This window comes from Culex pipiens, chromosome 2, assembly GCF_016801865.2.
Source record: "Culex pipiens pallens isolate TS chromosome 2, TS_CPP_V2, whole genome shotgun sequence".
Taxonomy (NCBI): domain Eukaryota; kingdom Metazoa; phylum Arthropoda; class Insecta; order Diptera; family Culicidae; genus Culex; species Culex pipiens.
Window position 1 is genome coordinate 13782699 of NC_068938.1, and position 21463 is coordinate 13804161.

Consider the following 21463-nt stretch of genomic DNA (forward strand, 5'->3'; position numbering starts at 1 on the left):
CACTGTGCATTGGACGGAAAGAATTGTTTTATGTGACTTTGAGAAAGTTTTCAAAAATGCAATTTATGTTGGGTGTCAACTTTGGCTGTGTTTTTTCAAAATTTTCTTTTTTATATAAAAATAAGTATGCAGTAATTCATGTATTGTCCCAGACTATGCCTAAAAAAGGCCTATTCTGCAGTAGAAAATGTGAAAAACAAAAAAAAATGAAAAAGTGGCTATTATAACAAAAACAAACTGAAATTAAAAAAATGGGCATTAGAGCGTTAGATTTGAAAACATAAAACGCAATAAAAACTGTAAGTCATATATACCTAGTTTTCTTCTGTAAATTTGGAGCAACCAATCGAAGTTTTTTCATACAATTATTCTACATTTTTAAGGAATGTTTTTTTTTTGTTTCAACGAAATGATTGATTCTGAAAAATAAGAGTTTAGAATTCAATTTAAAAAATTCAACCAATCAAAAAAAAATTCAGTTTTAAACAAAAATTGTATTTTTTTAGACAAAAGTTAAATTCAAATAATGCGTTTAATAAACAAAATTGCATGGAAAAAGTCAAGGGGGTTTCCAGCATCGTGTCAGACTGGTCACTAATCCGGAATTACTTGGAATTTGAGCAAGTAATTCTGTAATTCCGGATTTACTGAGTAATTCCAGAGTAATCCTGGTAATTCCTAATAATCTCAGTAATCCTGGTAATTCCATGATTCTTGTTTATGAAAACATACTTGAGAAAATAATAAAATATTGAAAAATAACTGTTAAAAAGATAATTTTGATAAAACTTTTATGATTCTATTTATTGCCTATTAATTTTCATGTAAGAATCCAAAGTTATAGCTAGTACGGAATCATTCGGATTTTGAGTAATTAATTCAGTAATTCCAGAATTACTCCGCAATTCTGCAGTAATTCCTGTAATTCTGGAATTACCTAGTAATTCCGTAGTAATTCGAGTAATTCCATAGTTACTCAGTAATTCGTGTATTTCCCATCGATTCAAATAAATCGGCAGAATGCATTTTGCTTTTCCTTGATGCCTTTTATGGTTGTAAGAAGTACAGAGCGGATTCGGAATGTCCGCAAATTTGGATGCTCTCTAATTCAAATGTATTCGGATGAAAAACAACTCAAACGTCAAAATCAGTTGTCAAAGTGATGTTGATATTTACCCCATTATTCGACGATTTCCAAGTAGGGCGTCCAAGTTTCCCGGAAAACGGAAAAAATATATTATTTATTTCCTGTAAATTTTTGAAAACGTCATAAAATCTATGTTTTCTTTATATTTGTTATGTTTTTAAAATCTTACTTTTAGCTCAATACTATTAATAGGATAGCACTTTTAGATAGTTTTAAAGATTTTTTTGTTCTTTGTTGTGCTTTGAATTTTAAATGCACTCAAACGTCAAAATCAGTTGTCAAACAGATGTTGATATTTACCCAATTATTCGATGATTTTCAAGCAGGACGTCCAATTTTCCCAGGTTTTGAGTTTCCCGGAAAACGGGAAAAATATTTATTTATTCCCGGGAAGATTTTGAAAAAGTCATAAAATCTATGTTTTCATTATATTTGTTATGTTTTTCAAGCTTTAAATTTATAGAATTAGCTCAATACAAATAATATCAATCTAAACAAGGATAGCATTTTTAAGATAGCTTAAACAAATTTTTGCTGTTCTCTGTTGTACTTTGAATTTTATATGCACCACATTTCTAATTCAAATTAAATAAGTATTTTATAAATATTTATTTTTTAATTATTTCTATATGACAAGACTAAAACAGCTTTAAAATTGGTTTAAGATGTATAAAAAACAAAAATGACAACAAATAAAATGGTACCAATTTATGTGAAATTTTAGAAAAGTTTAAACATATTAATTGTAATACTAATGTTATTTCCAGGCCAAATTAAGATTTTTGTTTAATTCCGGGAATTCCCCGTACAACATATAAAAATCCCGGGAATGTTGTGCACTATTGCCAAGCACGTGGTTTTGTGCGTTTGACAACTGTCATTCGATCCAATTCCAAAGACTTTTCTCTATATGCTGGAAGCTAGGCAGTAATTCCAAGTTATTTTTTTATAAATTTGAGCAATTCTAAGTGATTTCTGGAAATCCCAAGTAATTCTGGGAAATCAAATTAATTCATGACATATTGCCAGTAATCCTGGTAATTCCATTTTGACTGGTCAGTAATCCTTGATGCTGGAAACCCCTTGGAAAAAGTTTCATTAAAAAACAAACAAAATATTAATTTTGCTAAAAATGCAAAACTGTAGAGAACTACTCATGTGACTTTAAATAAACATTTAAACCTCAATTTAAAAAAAAAACAGTGAAACTTAAAAGTAGGTACTTAAATTTTCTAAATTCCTTGAATTTCTATAAAAAAAAACTTTAAATCTTTGTTTACATACATCAAAAATACTTATTTGATTATCCGTAAGCAAATTGTACCAAGGTTTTCGGATAATCGAGTCTGTACTGTATTCGTTAATTGTTTGAAAAAATCGAAATGTTTTGTTTACAAACAGTGCTGACATTGCTTGAAAAAATATCTTTTGAAATTTACATAAATCTAAATTGTTAGTCATATTCAAACTCCAAGCAACGCAGATACAATAACCATCAACGACCAAGTCACAAACTATCGTACAGAAAAAAAGGTTCAAACTTCAAGTGGCCAATTGGAGTGTCCTTTAGTTCAGGTCCCTCTTTTTGCCATTTGACATTCGCTTCCCCGATTGGTTTGCTTGTTATTTTATCATACAACCGTTACAACGTTCTTGGTGAACCTGCCAGGACTTTTCCAGGTTCTGTGTTCCGACATCCACGCGGTCGCGTTCGGCGGGGACAAAGGACCAACGACAAGTGGCCACTCGAAAGCCTCAAGTGGCGAAAACTGAAATTGATAATCGTATCAAAAGTGCGCCAACAATGGTGGAAAGCTTTGGAGGGGAGGATAATTTACAATTCTTGGTGGAGGGGGGTTTACGGTTCTCGTAATGGGACAATGGCTTTTTGTGGGGCAAATTTGCTACTGGTAGCCTTACAATTGACTCACTCTGACGAAATATCGAAGGAAAATCCTTTAGGCAAGAAAAAGCAGAAATGACCATCCTGCCAATTTCCATCAGGTAATAAGCTATACTTGAGAAAGGACATCAAATATCACATCCCACCCCCCGCTCAGCCTCTTCCTCCCAAAAGTAGACAATAAAACATATGAAAAAATAACACACACACACTTGGTCCATCTGGTGAAGGATCCTTGTTGCCGGGTTTAGGATTCCATCTCATGTTTCGTCTGCCGGACCCAAAATGATGTCCATTTTCTTCCACTTTTCACCCCTTCCACCCCTCCAACAGCTTGACCAACTTTTGGTTGAAGGAGGAGTATCGAAAAAAAAAAGGCTTCTACCTGATGCTGCGACGGAGAGGAAAATTGAAAATCGAGGCTTATTATAGCTTTTCCCCTTGGCGAACTACCTTGGCCAGCTGCTGTTGTTGTTTGAGTTGAGTTGAGTCGAGTTTGAGCTCGAGAGGATTTTCGAGAGTTTTGGCCCCGCGCGCCCCGTTGTTGTTCGTTTTTCGGTTTATTTTCCACTCAAACAGAGCCTCTTTTCCACTTACAGGACTTGAGTCAAGGACAAACAACAGGGTGGGGAAGAAAAAGGTAGAGCCGGGGGTTCGTCAGGGAAAAAGGGATAATTGAAAAATTGATCCTTTATTTTTATGTTCATCGACGGATTGGGGATAATAAGCACATGTAGGAGTAGCAACAGCAGCACGTGGGGCTTTGGAGGAGGTTGCGTGTTTTGTGTTATTATCTGCTAATAGGCTGTCAAATCAAGAGAGGTTTCGAGGAATTGAAGCGATTGCGAAGAAGCTGTTTGGGAAACCTGGTAAACATTACGAGGGTTTTTCCTAACAGAATTGATCCTGTAAAAGTTTGCTCTTTAAAAAATATTTAAAAAAATCAATTCTGGAGCAAAATTTAAAAAAAGCACAGCCAAATTGAAAATATTTTTTTTTTTTGATATTTTGATTTTCTTTTTAAGTATATATGATGCCTTTTTGAAATCTTAAATAAATCTAAGACGAAGTTTCCTCAACAAATGAAAAAAAAAAATCAGAAATAGTCAATTAAAAAAACCCTAAAAAATCTCTAAACTGGAATTTTTTGGTAAAAATTAAACATTAAGTGACCATATCTTTAAAACAGTGCACTTTATCAAAGTTTCTATAAAGTACTTTTCGATCGAAAATTTAAAATTTGCATTTAAATCTAAATTAAAGATTTCAATTTAAAAAATCAATAAAATCATACCTCGTCATTTTTTTTTATTAGAGCAATTCTCTACGAAATCGGTATTTTTTTTTATTTTTTTTTTTGTATTCATTCATCTGGCTGAAACTTTTATGGTGCCTTCGGTATGCCCAAAGAAGCCATTTTGATATGCGGAAATTTAAAAAAAAATCTGTATCTTTTGAAGGAATGTTTTGGTGTCTTCGGCAAAGTTGTAGGTATGGATATGGACTACACTGAAAAAGAAATGGTGGATTTGGTGATTTTTTATTTAACTTTTGTCACTAAAACTTCATTTGCAATAAAAGTGTTTTATGTTTTAATTTTTTATATGTTTTAGGGGACATCAAATGTCAACTTTTTAGAAATTTTCAGAATGTGCAAAAAATCTTTTACTGAGTTGTGAATTTTTGAATCAATACTGATTTTTGAAGAAATCGAAATATTGGTCACAAAAATTTTATCAGCTTCATTTTTTTGATTAAAAATTGAATTTGCATCCAAAAAGTACTTTAGTGCATTTTTGATAAAGTGCATCGTTTTTTATGATAACTTTTTTGAAAATAGTCGCAGTTATTCAGTTTTTTTAATTCGTGCCCATGTGTGCCCACGAACAGCTATGGCAGATCATGCACGAGAACGGATTTCCGGACAAACTAACTCGGCTGATCAAGGCTACCTTGGATCGTGTGATGTTTCACGTGCGAGTGGCAGGGGAGCTAGCGGACCCCTTCCAATCGCAGCAAGGGTTACGACAAGGTGACGGCTTATCCAATGCACTGTTTAACATCGGACTTGAGGGAGTTGTGCGAAGAGCGGGTATAGACACGAGAGGCACGATTTGCAACAGGACAGTCCAACTTCTTGCTTATGCGGACGACATTGACATTGATATTATAGCGAGAGACCTAGAGACGGTAAAAAGGGTTTACACCGCCTTAAAGACGCAAGCAAGACGAATTGGATTGGCCATGAATACGACGAAAACAAAGTACATGAAAGGGAGGGGCTCAAAGGACGTTGACCCCCCAAGACTCACCCCTTTAGCTGTGGATGGCGATGTGCTGGAGGAGGTGAGTGAATTCGTGTACTTGGGATCGCTGGTAACGGCCGACAACGACACCAGCTTAGAGATCCGGACTCGTATCCACTCCGCGAATCGCGCTTACTTTGGATTACGGAAAACCTTGACATCTGATCGAGTGCAACGCGCCACGAAACTGACCCTGTACAAGACACTGATTAGACCGGTTGCCCTCTATGGCCACGAGACCTGGACGCTGCGGCAAGAGGACGAACGAGCCCTTGGAGTTTTCGAACGGAAGGTGCTGCGAACGATCTACGGTGGAGTACGTACAGCTCAGAACGAGTGGCGAAGGCGCATGAACCACGAACTGCACGCGCTGCTGGGAGAACCGACCATCGTCACCCTGGCGAGAATCGGGAGGCTCAGGTGGGCCGGCCATGTCGCGAGGATGGACGAAGACCATCCTGTCAGGATGCTCTTTGACCGCGCGCGACCGGATGGCGGCACAGGCCGAAGAGCAGGAGCACAGCGTGCACGATGGGGAAATCAGATCGAGGCGGACCTAAGAAAGATCTGCAACCTAGGAGACTGGCGAGCTGCAGCCCAGAACCGAGCAACATGGAACAACCTTCTTGATACAGCACGGGCACCGCGTATGGTGTTCTAAGCTGATTGGTATGGTATGTATGTGCCCACTAATGAAAAAAAAATGTTTTTTGAAAAGCTGAGAAAATTCTTTTTTGAACTTTGTTAATACAACCTTTAGTTGCTGAGATATCGTCATGCAAAGATTTAAAAACAGAAAAATTTATGTTTTCTAAGTCTCAGTAATGTAGATGTCACAGCTCAAATTTTCAATGTATGAAACATTCGTTTTTTTTTTTTTTTTAATTTATATTTATTCAGATTTTCTCTTCCATGTACATTCATTCAGTTAAAATATTATTGAGTGTCCAATCACAATCGATGACTTTTCACCTCAATTTTAAATACTAGCAATTTTCATTTATTCATGAAATATTGTAGCTTTCGCTATTCAGTGATTTTAAATGTAGGAGGTCCTACATGTACAAAAGGGAAAAGGGATACCTTAAAACTAACTTATAAACTATATAAAGAGCGGATCAATGCAGCTGAAGACTGCAATGATTTTTGTCGAAATGCATCAATTATCTTATTGGACATAACATCCAAAGTGTCAACTTCGGCTAATTGATGAAGTCCACTGGTGCTGAACCAGGGAGGAAGTTTCAGAATCATTTTCAGAATTTTGTTCTGAATCCTCTGAAGTTTTTTCTTCCTGGTTAAGCAACAGCTTGTCCAGATCGGCACAGCATAAAGCATGGCAGGTCTGAAAATTTGTTTATAAATTAACAGTTTATTCTTGAGACAAAGTCTAGAATTCCTGTTTATAAGTGGATACAAACATTTAATATATTTGTTACATTTAACCTGGATACTTTCAATGTGATCCTTGTAAGTAAGGTTTTTGTCAAAAGCAAGTCCAAGATATTTCACTTGATCCTCCCACTTTAAATTTACCTCATTCATCTTTATAATGTGATGACTTTTTGGTTTAAGAAAATCAGCCCTTGGTTTGTGAGGGAAAATAATAAGTTGAGTTTTTGCAGCATTTGGAGTAATTTTCCATTCTTTCAAATAAGAATTGAAAATATCCAAGCTTTTTTGTAATTTTCTTGTGATGACACGAAGGCTTCTACCTTTGGCGGAGATGCTTGTATCATCAGCAAAAAGTGATTTCTGACATCCTGGGGGCAAATCAGGCAAGTCAGAAGTAAAAATATTGTATAAAATTGGACCCAAAATGCTTCCTTGAGGGACGCCGGCACGTACAGGTAGTTGATCAGATTTGCTATTCTGATAACATACCTGTAGAGTACGATCCGTCAAATAATTTTGAATAATTTTCACGATATAAATCGGAAAATTAAACCTTTTTAATTTCGCAATCAAACCTTTATGCCAAACACTGTCAAATGCCTTTTCTATGTCTAGAAGAGCAGCGCCAGTAGAATAGCCCTCAGATTTGTTGCTTCGAATCAAATTCGAAACTCTCTACAACTGATGAGTAGTTGAATGCCCAAGGCGAAATCCAAACTGCTCATCAGCGAAAATTGAATTTTCATTAATGTGCGTCATCATTCTTTTAAGAATGATTCTTTCGAATAATTTACTAATAGATGAAAGCAAACTAATGGGCCGATAGCTTGAAGCTTCGGCAGGATTTTTGTCCGGTTTCAAAATCGGAATTACTTTGGCATTTTTCCAACTACTGGGAAAATATGCCAAATCAAAACATTTGTTGAAAATTTTGACCAAGCTACTTAAAGTTGCTTCTGGTAATTTTTTAATTAAAATGTAAAAAATGCCATCCTCACCAGGGGCTTTCATATTTTTAAATTTTTTGATAATAGATTTTATTTCATTCAGATCCGTATTAAAAACTTCATCTGATGAAAATTCTTGTTCAACAATATTCTGAAATTCTATTGAAATTTGATCTTCAATAGGACTCAAAACATTTAAGTTGAAATTATGAGCACTTTCAAACTGCTGAGCAAGTTTTTGAGCTTTCTCCCCATTAGTTAATAGAATATTATCACCATCTTTTAAAGAAGGGATTGGTTTTTGAGGTTTCTTAAGAACCTTTGAAAGTTTCCAAAAAGGTTTGGAATAAGGTTTAATTTGTTCGACATCTCTTGCGAACTTTTCATTTCGCAGGAGAGTGAATCTGTGGTCAATAACCTTTTGCAAATCTTTTTGAATTCGCTTCAGTGCAGGATCACGAGAACGTTGATACTGTCTTCGACGAACATTTTTCAGACGAATCAGAAGCTGAAGATCGTCATCAATAATGGGAGAATCAAATTTGACTTGGACTTTAGGAATAGCAATATTCCTAGCATCCAAAATTGCATTAGTTAAAGATTCCAAGGCTGAATCAATATCAGCTTTGGTTTCTAAAACAAAATCATGATTTAAATTATTCTCAATATGATGCTGATACCTGTCCCAATTAGCTTTGTGATAATTAAACACAGAACTATTGGGTCTGGTAACTGCTTCATGAGAAAGTGAAAAAGTTACTGGAAGATGATCAGAATCAAAATCAGTATGAGTCACTAAAGGACCACAATACTGACTTTGATTTGTCAAAACCAAATCAATTGTTGATGGATTTCTAACAGAAGAAAAGCAAGTTGGCCCATTCGGGTATAAAACCGAATAAAGACCAGAAGTGCAATCTCTGAATAGAATTTTACCATTGAAATTTACTTTTGAATTATTCCAAGATTGGTGTTTGGCATTAAAATCACCGATAATCAAAAATCGAGATCTATGCCGCGTAAGTTTATTCAAATCCCCTTTGAAATAATTTTTATTTTCCCCAGTGCATTGGAAAGGCAAATATGCTGCTGCAATCATAATTTTCCCAAAAGAAGTTTCAAGTTCAATGCCCAAACTTTCAATAACTTTTAACTTAAAGTCACGTAACGTGCTATAAGTCATACTACGGTGGATAACTATTGCAACTCCACCGCCATTTCGATTCATTCTGTTATTGGTTATAACTTTATAATCTGGATCACTTTTCAAATAAGTGCCAGTTTTTAAAAATGTTTCGGTTATAACAGCAACATGCACGTTATGAACTCGTAAAAAGTTGAAAAATTCATTTTCTTTCGCTTTTAAAGAGCGAGCATTAAAATTCATAATATTGATGGAATTACTTAGATCCATGATTAAACTTCAGGGTAAGAACAACATCATTCGCAAATTTTAATCCAATCTGGATTGCTTCCATCATGGATGTAGCATTACTCATTGTTTGAATCAAACCAAACAGTGAGTTTTGCAAAAAAGTCATTTTTTCAAACGTAACATCGCCGAGATCAGAAGATCCCAAAGCGTTGCCAGCAGAAAAATTTTCAAATGAAATTTGAGGTACCTGCCCAATTTGAAGATTGGTAGAGGATTTAAAATTCGTGGATGAACCCGAACCCGAAACGACGTTGGCATAAGAAATACCATTAGTGTTACCTAACTTTTCCACGGTAGGGGTATTTCTAGCATTGTTCGAGTGAGACAGTACGAACGTTTGATTTAAAGATGCAGGTACAACCTGACTTTGAGAAAATTTCGGTTTGGATTTCGGCTGATGCTTAGCACGAGAATCCAAAACCTTTTTTCTGATGGGGCAATCCCAGAAATTTGATTTGTGATTTCCACCACAATTTGCACATTTAAATTGGGTGACTTCTTTCACGGGACAATTGTCCTTGTCGTGAGAAGAATCCCCGCAAACCATGCATTTTGGAACCATGGCGCAATGATCAGTACCGTGACCGAATGCCTGGCAACGCCGGCACTGGGTCAGAATTTGGCCATTACCGCCATGTTTCTTAAAATGCTCCCACTTTACCCGTACATGGAACAAAAACTGAACTTTGTCCAAAAGTTTCAAATTGTTGATTTCATTTCTGTTGAAATGAATCAGATAAAATTGTGAAGTCAAACCAAAGCGAGAAATATTCCCGTTTGATTTTTTCTTCATTGGTATTACTTGGGATGGGGCAAAGCCAAGCAACACCTTAAGTTCGTTTTTGATCTCATCCACCGACAAGTCGTTGGAGAGACCTTTCAGGACCGCCTTGAATGGACGAGCATTCTTGGTCTCATACGTGTAGAAATTGTGTTTGTGGTTTTTCAAATAACCAACAAAAGTTTGGTGATCTTGTAAAGATTCCGTCAACAAGCGACATTCTCCTCTTCGGCCAAGCTGAAACGAAACCTTCAAATTGCAAGTTTCCTTGCAATTCTTCAGTTGCGTTCGAAAGCTGGCCAAATCGGAGACGGAAGTCACTACAATTGGCGGAGCCTTTACTCGTTTCTCGACGGCAGAAGGCTCAGTACGAGGAGAAGGATCCTTGTCAACAGTTTCGGATAAAACACCGAAACTGTTTGCCAATGGGATTGGAGGATTGACCTCACTTTCAGAATCAGAATCAGACCTCGGATGAGGCTGTTTTCTTTTTCTGTTTCCGTTAGCCGGTTTAGCGTTCAAACGCTTCACCGACGTAACGATCAAATCTTCAGAAGATTTGCGTTTACCTTTGTTTTGACGCATTTTGCAAGCAAAGTTCTCTTAAATAGATGGCTTCGTTTGTAAAATACAACAAAATTTCAGGTGGGGTTAGTCTTGAAAAGACTGTTTAGAATTTTGGAAAGTAACTCAGGTAGTCTTTAAAAAGACTGTGAATTTTGTTTGAAATAACTCTGAGCTTAGGTAGTAAAAAATACCGCAGCTCTAGTGTCCGTTCACCACGAAGGTTCGCAAGATATGAAACATTCGTGAAATTTCCTGATCTTTACGAAAAAAATATTTTTTTTTATTCAGGAATTACATTTCAAAAGGTCTTAATATTGAATGGATAAAAAAAAACAAAAAAAAAAAACGAATGACCGCAATCTCAGAGAATTGCTCATTTTTGAAAAACGAGTAATCAAAAAATCAAAAAAGTGTACCTATTTTTCTGAACAGTTATCATCATTATTATTCATCATCATCAATCATCATTAATCATAGACATCTACCAAAACTGTATAAGGATTTGTATGGGTGGAAAAATTACACCAAATTGTTTTTTTGTTCAAAGGGAAAGCCCTCAATAAGTTTAAGCCAAATAAAAAATCCAATAAAACCATTTCCGTATTCGGAGAGAATTGCTCAAGCGATAAAAACGAAAATTTACAGGAAGTGTGACGATTTAGTGTAAAATAAAAGTTGTATGTCGAATTTGGAATTCAATTGAGCTCTTGAATGAAAAGCAAAAAGTTAAATTTAAACCACCTCTTAACTATTTTTTTATCAGGTTAGTTTTTAATATTTTTATATTTTATGTTTTTTTAATCACGAGTGCATTGATCTGAATTTTGATTACTGTAAAAAAAATCTGAACTGAATAATCGTTTTAATAAAGCAAAACTTCGAACTTCCTGTTGCTGAGATAAGTGAGCAACTCTCTATGAAATCGGCTGATTTCGACCATTTTTATTTTTTGTATTTTTTGATTTGGCTCAAACTTTGTGGGGGCCTTCCCTATGACCAAATAAGCTATTGTGTGTCATTGGTTCACCCATACAAGTCTCCATACAATTTTGGCTGCTGTCCATACAAAAATGGTATGTTAATATTTAAACAGCTGTAACTTTTGAGTGAATTTTCTGATCAATTTGGTGTCTTCGACAAAGTTGTAGGTATTGTTGAGGATTATTGAGAAAAAATAGGTAAACGGAAAAAAAATTGCAAATTTTTAAATCAACTTTTTTTTCACTAAAAGTATTTTTTGATTTTCGAGATTTTTTGATATGTTTTAGGGGACAAAAATCCACAACTTTTGAGCCATAAAAAAACTTGGTCAAAAAATCAGCCGCCAAGTTATGAATTTTTGAAAAAATAGTGATTTTTGGAAAAAAAATCGAAATTTTATGCAAAAACACATTTGACGTTATTTTTTAATGCAAAATTGAATTTGCAATCGAAAAGTACTTTATAGATTTTTTGATAAAGGGCTCCGTTTTCAAGATAAAGCCAACGAAAGTTTGATTTTAGCGAAATATTTGCAGTTTTTCGATTTTTAAAAATAGTGACCATGAGCGACCATTTCTAAAAAAAAATTTTTTTAAAAGTTCAGAAAATTTGCTCGAAAATTGTCTAAGAGACATTGAAGATTGGAACTCGGGTTGATGAGATAGAGCCGCTTTAAGAAAAAGAAACGCAAAAATTGAAGTTTTCTAAATCTCACCAAAACAACCCACCATTTTCTAATGACGATATCTCAGCAACTAATGGTCCGATTTTCAATGTTTAAACATGAAACATTCGTGAAATTTCCGATCTTTTCTTTTCTTCTTCTTCTCTTTCTCTTCTATCTCTTTTTATTTCTTTACTAAACAATCGAATCCAGAAGGGAAAAGATCAACAGTTGTGTTGGTCTGAGCTGGGATTTGAACCCCGATCTACCGCTTATGAGGCGGAAGCGTTACCACTGGGCTTCGTGGCTCGGCTCGGTTACTGAGATACAGTCACAAAAAAAGCAGAAAAAATCAGGAATTATGAACAAATCAAAATTGCGTGAAATTTTCGATTGCTGCTGACATTCGTAAATTTATGAAATTTTCTGGAATATTTATGAAAAAATAAATTTAGCATTAATATTTGGGATGTCACTTATCAATTTGAAATTCTATAATTATTGCCATAAGAAATACCAAAAAAACACAAAGATCTACTGCCAATTTAAATTATTCCGAGAAAAACACGATTTAGTGACATATTAGCCGTTTGGTTTTAACAAAAGAAGATAAATCGTAGATTTTTTTTGGTAAAATTCAAGTTTCAGAAAATGCATTGAACACAATCTACAACTTGGAGAAAAAAAACTCGTTTGGCAAAAAAATGGCTGATAGCTGTTTTATCAATGTCATTCTAGTGATTAAATCGTTGATGATTTTAGGCGAATTTAGTTTGAAAAAAATCACTGTATCGGAGTAAGAAAATTTACATGTGAAATTTTCCGAAAATATTTCACCTTCCAAGATACATAACACAATTCACTTAATTCAAAACTCAATCATCATCCCAAAAGCAATTCTGAATTATTTATGACCATCTGTTGTTTCCCTGAAAGTGGCACAACGACTCTTCTCAAACTTTCCACCCAACCTCCCGGAAAGAAAATGTTCTTTTGATTGATATTGGGTGATAATTAACATTTGATACCTTCCCACAAAGCACCACCCCTTTGTGTTTCTTGCCTTTTTAGGACCATCTGACGTGTGCACGTGTGCGGACAACTTTTTCTCCTTTTCTCCCCAGCTCAAAACAGCCATGAAAGAATCATTTGTTTTCGATACCTCGAGAAGAACCACTTCGTGTGTGGCATCATCGCAAAAAGGTGATTTCGGCCTAGTCTCATTTAAATTTCCTAATCGAAAACTAATATTTTCTTAGGTCAAGCTGGCCATCAGCCTGGCGCTGGATGTGATGCTGCTTTGTGGAAAACTATGAAAAGAGATGAGCCTCTTCTCAAAAACAATTGATTTTTTGCGTCTCCCCATAGTGTGTCCTGACCGAACAGGACCAGACCGGACACCCTCCAGAAGGTCCCGGGGAAGATATTCTTTTGGTCATCTATCACATTCTTCCCCCTCCGATAGAGGGTGAGCCTAGTCGAAATTCTGGCCCGGCATCGTCCGCCGGGAGGCCATTAGAATCTATGTCAAACAACAGGACGACGACGACGACGATCTCACATCAAAGCCCCCCGGGGGTGCCATCGACGTCCCTATCTCCGCAGAGTGCAAAAGAAAGAGTTTCTTTGGAACCGTCCGAGGACTCTGGAACCCATAGCCGGCGGCACAATATTGCGTGTTACGGATTCTCCAACGTGTGACGAAAGAATATGTCCGGCTCGTTCGGTTAGAGAGACGGAGGAGGACGAGGTAAAAGCCCGGAATGCCGGACATTCTCCGGTGGTCAAGCTGGATACAATGGCCAGAGAGCTTGGTAGTGGCAAAAAAGTACCCTCCCACACAGAGGAGGACGCGTACGGTACTCGATATGTGATATTATAAAATATTTTTAAAACCAAAAATAACAATAACAGATGCAGCTGGTCTGGGAGCGGAACCTGGACATGCTGCTATGGTAAGGGATTCCGGATTCCACCGCATGGAACGGAGGCACCTAGAAAGGGGCAAATATGGATAAGACTCTCTGGCGTGGAAAGTGAACCAACTCGAGACTGGAGATAGCGTGGAGAGACGACCAAACGGTACGGCAAATGTGGCAAAGCGTTTCTTTTGGCGCTGCAGCATCAGCCAAAACATCCTCGTTTGCATGACCCGAACTGTGTGAAATGTCAACAGTTAAATCTTAAATACGATTTTGGAAATTCAATTTAATTGTTTATGAATTAATTGTAAAATATAATTTGGTTTGGGTTTTGGGTTTTGGGTTTTGGGTTTTGGGCTTTGGGTTTTGTGTTTTGGGTTTTGTGTTTTGGGTTTTGAGTTGTGGGTTGTGGGTTTTGGGTTTTGGTTAAAACCGATGTTCATTTATTTCTGAAAAAACATACTAAATTAGGCCATTTACAATCTCCATTATCTCAGGCTTCTGAACGACGTGCTAATAGTCGGTACACGTTTCAAAAACCCACAAACAAGCAAGCGCAAGCAAGCAAGAGGACATCGTCATCCGTCGCCGGCGTCGTCTCCGTCATGAAAAAACCCACCAAAAGTTCCAGTTTCTGCTGAAGTGTTGTCTTCATATTCTCGCACTCACTTTCGGGAGAGTCTAATAACATCCTTCCGGAACAGTAAAACATCAAGAGCTGCCACCACCCATTGTCACCCCACTCAGCCCACACCAACAAAAGGAAACCCTTTTCGCATATCGGCCTGGTCATGCTGCTGCGGTTGTGTACTTGTGTATGTGAGCCGATGATATTGTTTTCTTTTAATTTAGCCGAAACAATCGCAGGACCGAACGCAAAACCCCTGACCAGAGAAAAAAAACCGGACTTTTCAATATCCTTATCATCCCTTCTCATGCGCAAATATCCCTTATGCGCTCATCGTCCTCCCAGCATCTCTCGAAATAATAAGCCTTTCGAAGAGGCGACGTCAACGGCGACGACGACCTCCCAGGAACGGTATCCCGGGACAACAACGAAACTCGCCAGGACCGGACTTGTCCTTCTGCGAAAGCAATCTCAACGTCCAAATTTGAGGCCACACCGCAAACATCTACCGACCGAGGCCCGGGGAAAAAAAGCACACGGAACGAGCCCAAACATTCCGGATAGCCGGCCATGGCAACAAAGGACACCACTCGGAAACTCCTGGACCAGGACGACGATGGAAATTCCAAAGTTCCAGAAGGGAAAGGCCCACTTTTCGGGATCGGATGCAACTGGAGCCTCTTCTCTGTGCAGGTTTTTGGTGGCTCCGAACGCAACGACGAACGACTTATCTGCAGGTTCTTGTGCACTGTAAAACTTGAATGATAATTTTCAAATGACAATAAATTAGGATAAATTAATAAATTTTGATGCATTAAACTGCAATAAAGAAAATTAACGACTCTGATCAATGTCAAGGGAGAGGGGGATGCTTGAAATACTTAAAATCCTTAAAATCCTTAAAATACTTAAAATACTTAAAATACTTAAAATCAAGGGGCTGGAAACTCTAATATTACTTAAGAATACTGAGTATACTAACGATATTCCAGTATACTTATTAGTATACTAACCGAAAAGCAATAAACTGTCAGTATATTAAGATACTCTCAGTATATTGGTAAGTATACTGGCGATATGTGAAGGAAATAATAAGTATACTAACATATATTTTGATATACTGGTTAACATAATAATTATAGCTCTAAGAGTTTCCAGCCCCTTGCTTAAAATACTTAAAATACTTAAAATACTTAAAATACTCCAAATACGTAAAATACTTAAAATACTTAAAATACTTAAAATACTTAAAATACTTAAAATACTTAAAAAACTTAAAATACATAAAATACTTAAAATACTTAAAATACTTAAAACACTTAAAATACTTAAAATACTTAAAATACTTAAAATACTTAAAATACTTAAAATACTTAAAATACTTAAAATACTTAAAATACTTAAAATACTTAAAATACTTAAAATACTTAAAATACTTAAAATACTTAAAATACTTAAAATACTTAAAATACTTAAAATACTTAAAATACTTAAAATACTTAAAATACTTAAAATACTTAAAATACTTAAAATACTTAAAATACTTAAAATACTTAAAATACTTAAAATACTTAAAATACTTAAAATACTTAAAATACTTAAAATACTTAAAATACTTAAAATACTTAAAATACTTAAAATACTTAAAATACTTAAAAAACTTAAAATACTTAAAATACTTAAAATACTTAAAATACTTAAAATACTTAAAATACTTAAAATACTTAAAATACTTAAAATACTTAAAATACTTAAAATACTTAAAAAACTTAAAATACTTAAAATACTTAAAATACTTAAAATACTTAAAATACTTAAAATACTTAAAATACTTAAAATACTTAAAATACTTAAAATACTTAAAAAACTTAAAATACTTAAAATACTTAATAAACTTAAAATACTTAAAATACTTAAAATACTTAAAATACTTAAACTACTTAAAATACTTAAAATACTAAAAATACTTAAAAAACTTAAAATATTTCAAATACTTAAAACACTTAAAGTACTAAAAATACTTAAAATACTTAAAATACTAAAAAAAACTTAAAATACTTAAAATAATTGAACTACTTAAAATACTTTAAATATTTAAAATACTCAAAACACTACTTAAAATACTTAAAATACTTAAAATACTTAAGATACTTAAAATACTTAAAATACTTAAAATACTTAAAATACTTAAATACATAAAATATTTTAAACACCTCAAATATTGTTTTTTCAAAATCCTAAAAAAAACTGCTTTAAATTAAAAAAAAAAATCTTTAAATTAAATTCGAAAGCATAATTGTGAGTTAAGTCTCCAACAATCAGTAAGAAAATCATGTTGTATCTGATATTCAATTCATCTTTATAAAAACAATGTTTTAATTACATGATAGTTTTTTGCTGTGTTCAAAAAGCCACCGACGCACCACGGAAAGAAGAGACCCTTTGTTGCGTTTTCTTGCAGTCAGTTTGTTCTTGTTTTTTTTTGTTCTATCGGTTGGGTGTACAAGAGGCAGGCTCATTTTTGCTTACATTTGGTTTTCCGGGTAAGGTGGTCTAGCCCGGGTCAGTTGACCGAAACCGTTGGAACCGTTGTTCGGTGATACGATGCGTGTGTGTGTGTGCTGTGCTGGATGAAATTTCTACCAGGGTGAAGACATTGGATATCTCGCTGGTTGAGCTGGCTGCTTCGGTGAAAGCTTTGACAGATTTGCTTCGTCGTCCTGTAGAAGATTATTTTGGTATGGCTTTTTTTTTTTTGGTATTTCTTTGATTTTTGAAGCATCAGAGAAATTATACTCAATTGTAAAAATTTCACATTTCAGCTTATGAAAAAAATACTGCTAAAAACCACAAATCACATGTAATATATTTTTTTATTATGAGAAATCCATATAGAAGAAAATAATTTCAAATTAACTAACCAGCTCCAACTCTGTGTTAGGCTGATCCAGGTTCTCCGATTCCGACCCCAGCACGTGATCCCCAAATAGTGCGGATTCGATTAATGCCACATCTTGTTCCAAAGCAGTGGGTTGAACCGATTTTTCCTCTAACTCTAACTCGCCCTCTTCAAAATTTCCGGATTCCAACTTTGACTCTTCAAACGGCTCATTGACTTCGATTTCAGGATCCAACTTCACATTTCCAGGTGTAGCAATGCTATTCTGTGGAATTTCTCGATCAGTTATGATAACGTCATGGTTTTTTTGTTGCTCGGGTCCTACTGAAAACATTGAGTAAAAATATTACTTTTTTAATTGAATTTTGTTTATAACATAAAAAATCAGTTTGTACCATTCTTTCCGTGAATACTTTTCAGAATCTTGGAGATGCCTAGTTCCAGAAAAAATACAACTAAACTGATAATGTGGCCATAACCCAGCACCCACCACATCGAGATCAAATCTTCAAACGACAGAACCTCCAAATGTGCCCACTCTTTCTGTACATAAGTGTCCTCTTCTTGGTCAACCCACTGACCCCAAATTCCAGCTTCCGTGATGCGGCTGCTAATCATCTCAAATCGCTCCGCAAACGGTTGTTTGGTAGAAAATTTGGTGGTGGAAAACCACCAGCCAAGACGCTCGTTAAGTGTGTAGAAACTTAAATTGTCAATAGTTTTGATTGCATCGCGAAAGAAGTTTATTTCACTGCATGCTACAATGTGAATGCAGGTTTCAATATTTGGGTCAATTTTTTGTGATATTTCAGGATAAATGTCTTCAAATTGGATCAGAATATCAACAAAATAGTCGCAGATTCCGAATTCGGATTGCAGAAAATCTGCGATATCCCGAAGGCGAGGTTTTTGCTTGATACTGTTCATAAAACTGATCATTTTTGCAAGGTAAGCTTCACCAGCAAGGAAAAATAGCCAGGTGAATGCATGCAAAACAAACCTTTCAACGATTTTCATTTGATGTTCAGGGATATTCAGACCGAAAAAATATGCAATCACAATGTCTTGGGGCAAATGATGATTGAACAAACGATTCACTATAAGCAGTAGAAAGATTGTCCCCGAGAGAATGATCCAAACTCCCGTATCAAACGGAATCAACAAATGCTGGAAATAAGAACCAATTGGCGTTTCGTACATAACCATGCAATATCCATCAATGGTTGGCATCAGCACATATTCAAACTCAACAGATATTTTATTCATTCTATTAAACAGAGCCAAATGGGGAAAACTATCGTTAAAGCCAGGATCAAAATCTAGTTCATACACATCTATCTCCCATTCGAGCGTTGCGTTCATGCTTTTTATGTACTCTAGGAGAAGTTTTTCAAAAATATTTTCATTTTCTTCATTTCCCAAAACCATATAAACCATATGTCTGGTAAAAGGAATCCTCACTGAATATCCACTAATTTCTTTCATTTTATAACTTCTGAGAAAACAAATTGCATCCTCTTCAGTTGCCACAGTATGCAGTGATTGGGTAAAGTAATTGAAACTCACAAGCTTAAATTCATCATTCATATTGACAAAAAGTAAAGAGTTCAAAATTCCAAACGTAGAAACACTTTGAGCAAAACCATCGTACGATTCTGTTTCGCAAACAATCATTAAAAACCAGGCCGTACGATTCCACCCCGATCCACTCGAAAGTGGGCCTAATACTCGATTTAGTGAATCTGCTTCCAGCTTGGAGTGAACCATAACAACCAAACTACATTTGCGCTGTACTTGTTTGAAGAAGTGACTATTTTCAACCGATATGATTGTTTTAGGAAAAGTAATGTTTTGAATGTGCGCGATGAACATTTTAACCGTATCGTCTTGAATGTTTTCACTTGCAACGCAAAGATGGCTTTGTTCAAATTGAGTCACCTTGTCGAGCATTGAACTTAATTCTACCGAGCTGGCTTGACATGTGGCCAAAAGTATCAACAGTATGCAAATCATTGTTTGGGGTCTGTTTTGTGACCAATTTGAACTCTTACTGAGGTACGATGAGCAATTTCAAGAATATTTACGATAATGTAGATGAATAGTTCAAGGATAAAAGGTCTCGCGAGATTACTGCAATGTAGCACTAGAGCATTTCCATTCGAGCAGTTTTTTGCTTTTTTCTGCAATGTATTCCTTATGGGAGAACTATTATTTCTACCATTCGGTGGTGCATTCTTTGTGTTTGTACCATTCTACGAAAACAGCTCGATTAAAAAAAATATTTGGTCTAAATAATTAAGCCAGTGTTTTTTATATGTTTTTCATTCGGGTAAGCTACGTGTAAAATATTTTTCAGAGTAGTCCTTATCCATACGTACAACGTTGCCCAAGACACCAAATCGATCAAAAAATTCCTTCAAAAGATACAGATTTTTGAATTTTCATGCATCATTTTTATGGAAATTTGTATGGAAAATTATATGGACAAACTAATGATGCAAAATGGCTTCTTTGGGCATACCAAAGACACCAAACAAGTTTCAGCCAGATAAAAAAATAAAAAAATTAAAATAAATTAAAAGACCGATTTCGTAGAGAGATTAAATAAGAAAAAACGATAATTCAAAAGATTACTGCAAATCTTGATCGCGGTTGGCAATTTGACCTTCAACAACAGCTTCTAGAAGGTATTTTTAAAAAAAGGTAGAAAATAAACAGGCCAGTAGATAGGGATACACCAATATTCCTCCAAAACAATTGCAAAATAATTTGTTTAAATTGTAAGAAACGGTATGTTAGATGGAAATGGCTACAAATCCTTAACTTGTCGAACATATGGGAATTTACCCTAATATTAATCTGCAATTTGTGTGCCATAAAGTGACCAGCAGGGTTGCGAATGAGCGAGCGCTCACGGAAGGCTTGCTCGCTCCAGCTGGAGCGTGAGTTTTTATCAGGTAGCTCGTGCTCGCTCACGCTCACCGGAGCGTTTTGCGCTCACGTGAGCTGGTGAGCCAAAGTAGGTAGTTGTTTTTTTCCTGTTGAAGCATCTGCCTGTTTGAAACGAAGTTTCTAGAACTATCTCAGCACAGGCAGCAAAAACAAACAACAAAGTGGTCGAAATAAACAAAACTAGGCAATGAAATGGATTTGATCAGAGAACCGAAATTTACGTTCTATTTAAAATCTAGACATTTTTCGAACAAGGAACAAAAAACTAAATTCACAATGTAAACATTCATTGGCGTGAAGAAATGCACTGTTTGTTCACAAATCAAATCCATATTGTATTGTTGTTATGTACAAAAATATTGACAATTTATGTATATTTTATCAATTTTTAAATAATCTTTTAAACAGTTACAATCATCCATGTTCAAAAAACCATGTATAACTTGTAATTGAATATTTGCAGAGGTTTGGTTGCGAAAGTGTTGAATAAAATCCACTTGTTGGAAGAAGAGCCAACCTTTTCGTGGTGAAAAATGTTGACAATTAATTTGATTTGAGTCAAAATGGTTATTTCAACCCTTAGGAATTTTGAGGCATATATTTAAAATTGAACTGTTTCAAAAATGTTACCCTATTTTCTAAAATGTTTGCTAAATAAAGACTAACCTTATAGAAATGATTAGCCGTTTCTAATCACTGAATCACTGAAAGATTTAATAAACGGAATAACTTTTTTTAATGGTAGCTCATTCTGACCCGCAATCTGGAAATGTAGTCAAAACACTGATTAGGTACATAAAACAGTTTAATGTTATATTTTAATCAACCAAGCATTTAACCTTGAATCGAACTTACCAAAGCATAAATCCTCTTGAATCAATTCATTGTTTTGTAAGTTTTTCTAAGGTTTACAGGCCCTTTTATTAGGCGTCTATA